Below are 7,934 nucleotides of genomic sequence, written 5' to 3'. Positions count from 1 at the left end.
AAGCAATTCCAGTTCTCTTACAAATTTTAAAATAATCTTCCAATACTGTGAAAACACTCCAACTTCTAACAATCTCCATTTTCTAAACTTTCCCCTTTGTATATCTTCCTTCCATTATCTGAACCTTTTATATTTGATCCCTCAACGAAATACTATACAATGATATACACATTCAAACCATTTGCAATACCAATGCAACTGGGGGATTTCAAGGTCCATTCCAACAAGTCAGCAGCCAATCAAATAGCTTGAAATCAACACTTCTACACTCATCAAGTCACCAGCCAATCAAATCACTTGATCTTAACACAGATGTGGAAACAGCTTTGAGGATAAAATTTGATTAAAACTTTAATTTTTTAGACATAACCCATCATGGTAAAAAATACGCACCGGAAACTTTGAAACTGTTAATACAGTAGTTGGTACAGTATAACATTTACATAATGTAGTTCTCCCCCCCCCTCCCCCCCCAAAAAAATGGAAAAGAGTTTTAACTGGATTACAGATTGACTAGTCCCATGATCATCCCAGAGTCTAATAATGACAGACACCTTTAAATGTTCCAAGGCAGGAAATTGTAAATTATTACTTATACATTAGATACACAACACAGTACAGTATTAATTAATAAATTGGAGGTCTGATGATGACAAGAGATTTGTCAAAACATAACCAAATAAATTAATTTATCATCATGTACAGTAGCTAAAACAACTATCTGTACATACTTTGTGGGAAACAATATGAGACCATGGGCAATAAATTTTGGTATATGAGGGCTGTTACTAGTCACATGAAATTTTTTTGAGCATATCGACCCCCACCTGCACAGATAGTTGTTTTAGCTGCTGTGCATAAAAAAATAAGCATTTGATGTAGTTTCATTATCATTCAATTCTAATGTCTAGCTGATGATGCTTCATAGATTTAAATTGACCATCATAAGCTTGTGCTGAAATCACAATGTAGTTGGTACTTGTGACCCTGAAAAAATTTACTTATAGTTCTGAAAGTACCGTTTCCTTAACTATCAACCAGAAGATAGACATAAAAAAAAAAAATGAACAAGGTGAGAAGCAGAGTAAAATCATAGAAAAGAATAGTCCAGGGACTAGTGTAATGCATCAAACAAAAAACACAAAGATAATGAGAACTTTCACAGGGTACGTCTCCCTCTACTAAAAGTAATGATAGTAGAAAGTGTAGTGTATTAAAGGTCCTACTTATTTCAGTGGTTTATCACCAAAAGATCCAAAGGTGCTCCAAGTCTGGCCCAAAGTACAGTACTATAATAACTTGTTTTCAGGACCTAAGCTTACAATTTATAATTTTTTTCTGAATATGCAGTGTATTTATGTCCCAAAAATCTGAAAATTTGGATAATCCAATACCCCTTCAGCCCTAGGGCAATTTGGTTAAGAGACCTGACTACATCATTCACAATAGAATAAAAGATATGAGGAGTATATGGCTTATTATTCTTTGTCAATACCTGTACTGTACTAATTAAAGTTACCACCTACAGTATGTCATTAAATTTGGCATAAAATCTAAATATTTCTGACATTTTGTCAACTCTAATACCTCTAAAATATATTCTGTGGATGCATATAGCCAAGCCTGCTTACTTCCTGTTAAAAATATTTTACATTTAAAATGCAAAATTTATACCATCATTTCCTTAATATTTAGTAACGAATATTAACTTGCTACCTGAAGTTTCAAGGATAAGATCATTCCTCTACTATACAGTATATTACTCTTTATCATTATGGCTGTAAATATACAGTATATAACTTTCACTAGTAATAGAACTATAAAAAGTTAAAGCGTGAAATAGGTTAAGATGGCACAAGGCCCAGAAAACCCATTGACCTAAAGAGAGCAAATGCCATAACTGCATGAGGCCACCCAGTATTAAAATTCTCAAGGAACAGGACATGCTCCTTAGTGTGAAGATTAATTGTTGGTGGAAGCACAGTTTACTGATTGTTGAAGAGGAAGTAAGATGCTTAGTTTGACAGAATTAAATGCAAAGATGTTTAGGACTCAACACCTCAGTTGATAGAAAAGGCATTTAAATGTTGCTGAACCTTACAATACCCCTACAAATACAGTATCTAAAGTACATGTGTGCCAGTTTAGCATAATTACTCCAATAGTACAAGAAAATTAGCACGTAAATTCATAAATACTGTAGTTAAACATACTACACATGTACGACATTAATGGATTTCAGCGATAAAATTTCAAAGTTACAACAATTAGATAGAATATTACAATAACCCAACTTGAATGATATTGTTTATTTCTGATATACAGTAAGGTCTCAGAGTACACGAGGGTTGCATTCCTGGGATCCCCAAATAAGTGCGAATTCGCGAATATTTGGGTCCCCCTGTATATACAGTATGCATATAACATCTTTTTTATACTAAATATAACCGAAGTGCAATATCTTGACATTTTCTTCAGAAGTTCTCACAGTATGTGCTTTTTTTCTTTGAGAATTTCTCACTCACCACAACAAGCACTGACTTAGTTTACCTCTTAGGTGCCATGATTGCAGTAAAATTCACCAGTAAAAAAACTTTACCAGCACGAATGCCTGGGAGATGTTTACAGAACCAGTGTGAGAGAGAACGCCAGAGTTATATTATGGTTATTCTTCAAATTGCAATTGTCTTCTTTTTTTTAATCTATTGCATGCACACATGATCGTTCATACAGAATGTGCAAAATAAAAAATAATTATAAGGTCAAAAACAGAAAAAGAATAAAAATTTCTTTATGCACTGGAATTAGCATGTGGAGAGAGGAAGGGGGAGCAGTGTGAGGTATATCAGCTGATCACTGTCGCCTGTGTCCAGTGAAGTGATTGTCAACTGGCAATGAGGTACCTACATTATTTTTTCTTTGATCTTGTTTATTAACATTATTTTCATTAACAGTATTTCTCACAATTACTGGTACAGTATATACTATTTTATGTACAGGTTGTACCTCTCTAGTCCGGCAACCTTGGGACTTGACCGGTGCCGGACCATGGAAATTCACCCTTTTCCTGGATAGATAGTGACTTGTGCTTACGCTTGGAAGCACTAGCACCACTTTCTCTGCTTCATGGTCTCTTTGAAGACATATTGATGGGTTAAATGTTGTACAGTAGCTTCTCAAATTTCGCAAATTTTTAATTCAACGTTTTTTATTGGAACACAAAAAACAATTAAAAATTTTGACAGCGGAAACTCGAATTTCGACAGGTTTGAATGGCTCACCAACGTTTAGACGTGCACAATCGTGTAAAGAGCGTCATTTCTCTTATGTACAAAGGATTCATTATTGTTTATTACTGAATGTCTTTTTGATTGAATTAATGTTTATGTGTGCAAAATGAGCAATACATTTCTTTAAGAATATGTAGAATATTAAAACACACGAGGAGACGAGACGGCTTTGTTTTCGTTGTTTACAAAACCAGTGACTGACTGATTCTACATATAAAACTGAAGAAAATAAGATCCTGGTTGTAGCTGCAGTAAAATTAATATGGTTGTTTTAAGTAATGTTATTTAATGTTAATAAATGGAACAATAGAAGTAGCTAACGATAATGGTAAAGAAAAAAGAGAGATCGCGTATGTAAGTGCGCACATGTGAAAACATATTGTCATTACTCTACATAAGAATATGAAAGCAACACTTATTTACCGTTCATATATATTTTAATTAATGTTTCTGAATTTTGTTTTTATTGAATTAATGTTTGTGTGTGCAAAATGAAAAATACAATTCATTAATAATATGTGGAATATAAAAACACACGAGGAGACGAGACGGCTGCCGGCATTGTTTTCGTTAATGCTTACAAAACCAGTGACTGATTGGTTCTACATATAAAACTGAAGAAAATAAGACCCTGATTGTAGCTGTAGTAAAATTAATGTAAAAAAGTTAATATGGTTGTTTGAAGTAATGTTATTTAATGTTAATAAATGGAACAATATAAGTAGCTAACCATTAATGGTAAAAAAAAAAGTGAGACTGCACGTATGTAAGTGTGCACATGTGAAAACATATCGTCATTACTCTACATAAGAATATGAAAGCAACACTTATTTACTGCTCATGTATATTGAAGGGTTAAATGCTGTACTCGGTATAGACAAGCAGCCGAACTGCCGGATGTAAACAAACCTTAACTTCCCGCGGCTTTGTTGTTGTTTTTTTTAAGGGGATTAGCCCACCCGGGCATAGGTCACTGACCCACATTGGGGCCTGAGGGGCGAAAATTTAATACTCCTGTTATAATAATAATATTAATTCAAATAAGTTAATAAAAAAAAAAAAAGAAAAAAAAAGCTGCCTATCTACCAATTGGACAAACTAAGATCATTCCAGACCACGGGAGTTTCCGGACCACAGAATGCCGGACTAGAGAGGTACAACCTGTACAAAGAATAGCTCCCTCTACACTCAAACCATCCTCTGGGTGATGTGACAGTTCAGCCACGCAGCCGGGCAATCACCCAGCTGACTCACAACATGGGAGGTAGGGAGTGCAGCTGGAATGGTGAGTCAGCTACGCAGTTACAACTCATTGCCTCTATACACAAATGTTCACTTCCCACACATTGACACACATGCTCTTTAGTTTTCTTACTTTATAGTTTTATATTATATTTTCTTTATTTCTAAGTCACATTAAAGTATTGCAATGAGTTAATTTTTATTTATTTTTTCAAACGAGCACGAACAAGTGATAAACACGCTGAGCTAGCGAGAGATGCTGAGTGGGTTGGCTGGCGCAAGAGCGAGACACAAGCTTAAGGGCGGTTCAGGGGGTCTGACGCATATAAACAGGGTTACATACTATGCACACGCGTACTCCGAGACCCTTCTGTACTATATAGATACAGTTGCAGTCAAAAGTATTCATCCATCCCCTACTACTACCATACCCGCAAGCTCAAGGCCTTCCTACACAGCGGGTCAGAAGAGGGTGGGAGAGGTATTCATAAGGGGAAAGCTGGTGGTGGCAGATGCAGATAGGGCAGGAGGGTGCAAGTCAAGGGCCATATATGGAGTGAGTGTGTATGTGGTCTTAGAATTATCCTTATCACCTGATGAAGGTGTTAAAGATATTTCTGTTAACTTTGAAGGCCTTAATGACCCTGGCAGTTGATAAGCTTAAAGCCCCCAAAAACAACCAACCAGGAGGGCGGGTGTATGGGAGATGAAGGGGTGGTGTCATAAGGACTGACTTAACTTTCCCTTAGTTATCTATGCCTTTATTTGAGATTTTGGCAAGGAATGCAAGTGAGCTTTTGGCAGCTAATGTGCCATTAAGGGTGATAAGGTATCTGGCCTTTGTGAGGGAAAGCCCCTGATATGACAACCTAAAAGGGGAAGGGGCGTGGCTTTGTGTTTGGTCTTGTTCACCACCAGTAACACGAAGCTGTTACTTGATCACTTCTACCTTCTACCAATACCGTTCTTAAAAAAATCACTATTAGGTGAGAAAAAAAATTAAGAAAGAATTGTTACTTGATCACTTCCACCTCCTGCTACAGGGTATTACCATTCTTGAAAAAAATCACTAATAATTGATACAAAAAAAAAATTAAGAATAAATTATTGGATAGAATACGATTTGTCCTCCCTATAATATGTTTATTACAGTTGTGAAATCAATGCAAGGTGATTAAGTAGTAGTGGCAATGGTGTTTGGCCACTATCATCCACACCCAACCCAGGATGGATGCTTAAGAATGTCGATTGGCGAGTCGCGAACAAATTATTGGTTTACACACAGCTGGGTACAATGTGTCAGAAATTGCAGGGGAGGTTGGGGTCACCTGGCAGACCGTGAGACGTTGGTTAACCCAGTGGGAGGAGTCTGGAAACTTGGGAAACCGGCCACGGTGAGTATTTTTTATGGTTTGCTTTACTTTTTACTTTTATCCTCTTCGTCACTGATCGGCTCATTAGCCACTTGTGAAGTTGGCAGATACTGAGCATGCACTGGCTCCTGAATATATTGGAACCTGCTCCAGTGTTGGTCAAGTCTGGCCTTGATTGAGCTCACACTCAGTGCAGTCACAATGCTCTACAGCATAGCAGTGTTCCAAGGGTTAACAATTCTCACTCCAAAAAAGTTTGCCCTCACAGTTTTTTGAACTTGTGGCTTCTTCAACCTTGAGCTGTGACCCCTTGTGGGGGAGACGTCCGCCAGCTCCAGATATGTACATTCGACAGAGTAGTACACCCTGAGATGATTATGCACTTCGATTAGGTCACCCCTCACCCGTCTGTAGTATAAGCTAGGTAGTTGCAGGCGCTCCAATCTCTCTGGGTAAATGAGGTTCCGTAAACCAGGCACCAGTCTGGTGGCCCTCTTTTGGACATTTTCAATCAATTGACAGTCTCTAGCATACCTTAGGTACTAGACGGGGTGACAAGACTCCAGACAGGGAGGAACCTCACTCTTGAAAATCGAGATGAGAGACGGACCATCCAGATATCTAAACGACCTTCTTATAAGACCTACTAGTTTCGTTGCCTGATTCACCTTCTTCTCATAATGGCCCAAGAACTTAAGTTCATTGTCGACATCCACACCCAGGTCCTTTTCACATTCGGTCTCAATTAATACAGTTTCTTCGTCCTGTTGGGACATGTGATACGCCTCCTTACTATTGGTGCGACCCAGATGCATCCTTTTGCACTTCGTGACATTGAATCTTAGTAGCCATTTCTTTGACCATTCTTGAAGCTCATGGAGATCTTTCTGCAGCACTTCACAGTCTGCTCAGTTCTTAATTTCCCTAAATAGAGTGGCATTGTCAGCAAACATTTGTATATAGAAGTGTATAGCTTTTGGTATGTCATTAATGAAGCAGGCAAACAACAACAGGCCCATTTGATATACCGGTATTAAAATTACTAATTTCAGTTGTGTAATGCAAACAAAACATATTTGAACTCTTAATTTATATAAATGATATAATTTTGGCTCAGGGAAAGCACGATTGACAGGCCAGGTGAACAACGAGCAAATCATAGCAGAGGACGAACGTCACCCATTCACGAACGCAGTAGCCGCAAGGGAATGGCTCCAGCTGGGCAAGTCTGCCTACACAAGGTAAGAATTCACCACTATGTCCCAGCTCAGAAGGACAAGATACACGTGATGGCATGGCTTGTGTGCCAATGAATTATTAATAAAGATTTGTATTATTGGTCCAGTTATTTTTTAGAATGAAAAACCATTTCATCAACAAGCTACAGGGCCCATCACTGCTGGCACACCAATAACAACTCACTACAAATGTCAATATTTTCACAGAGGCCAGGAGTGGAAGAACAATGGTAAGCGTGTGGGGTTGGGTGAACCTCACCATCTTGGGGGCATTGGCAGACATAATTGGTCAGTTCACCTCTGATGTTTACCTCCACGAGCAATTGAGATTCTGTATGACCTGTATTGGTAAATAATAAAAATACTGTACCATATTTTATAGCATATAAGACGTGTATTTTCCTCCTGTAGTCATAGTTTTTTCTTAATAATATATACAGTACCAGTAAATGTAAGTAATAATTAAAAATAATAAAAATAAATAAGTTAAAAAAAAAAAATACTGTACCGCCATTTGGCTGGTGGACAACGAAACTCATGAACATTTCCACTACACAGGGGAGACAGCTCCAAACAGCTGAGATTCCCCCCCCCCCCTTCTTTTAACACATGTAGAAAGTTTACTTCCTTTAATGTTTTTGACCATTTGATAATTATTTATCGTATTTTTTCTTTTTTACATTCTGTATGCAAGATTGAGTGTGCCTGTGGTCTATCTGAAAGTACCACTTGAAAAATAACTGTAACATAGCTAGCAGCTAGCCTAGAGATGTATGGGAAGGGCTAGGGGA

Source organism: Homarus americanus, unplaced genomic scaffold, assembly GCF_018991925.1.
Source record: "Homarus americanus isolate GMGI-L3 unplaced genomic scaffold, GMGI_Hamer_2.0 scaffold13041, whole genome shotgun sequence".
Classification (NCBI taxonomy): domain Eukaryota; kingdom Metazoa; phylum Arthropoda; class Malacostraca; order Decapoda; family Nephropidae; genus Homarus; species Homarus americanus.
The sequence above is the reverse complement of the archived record's forward strand: the minus strand, read 5'-3'. Positions refer to the sequence as shown.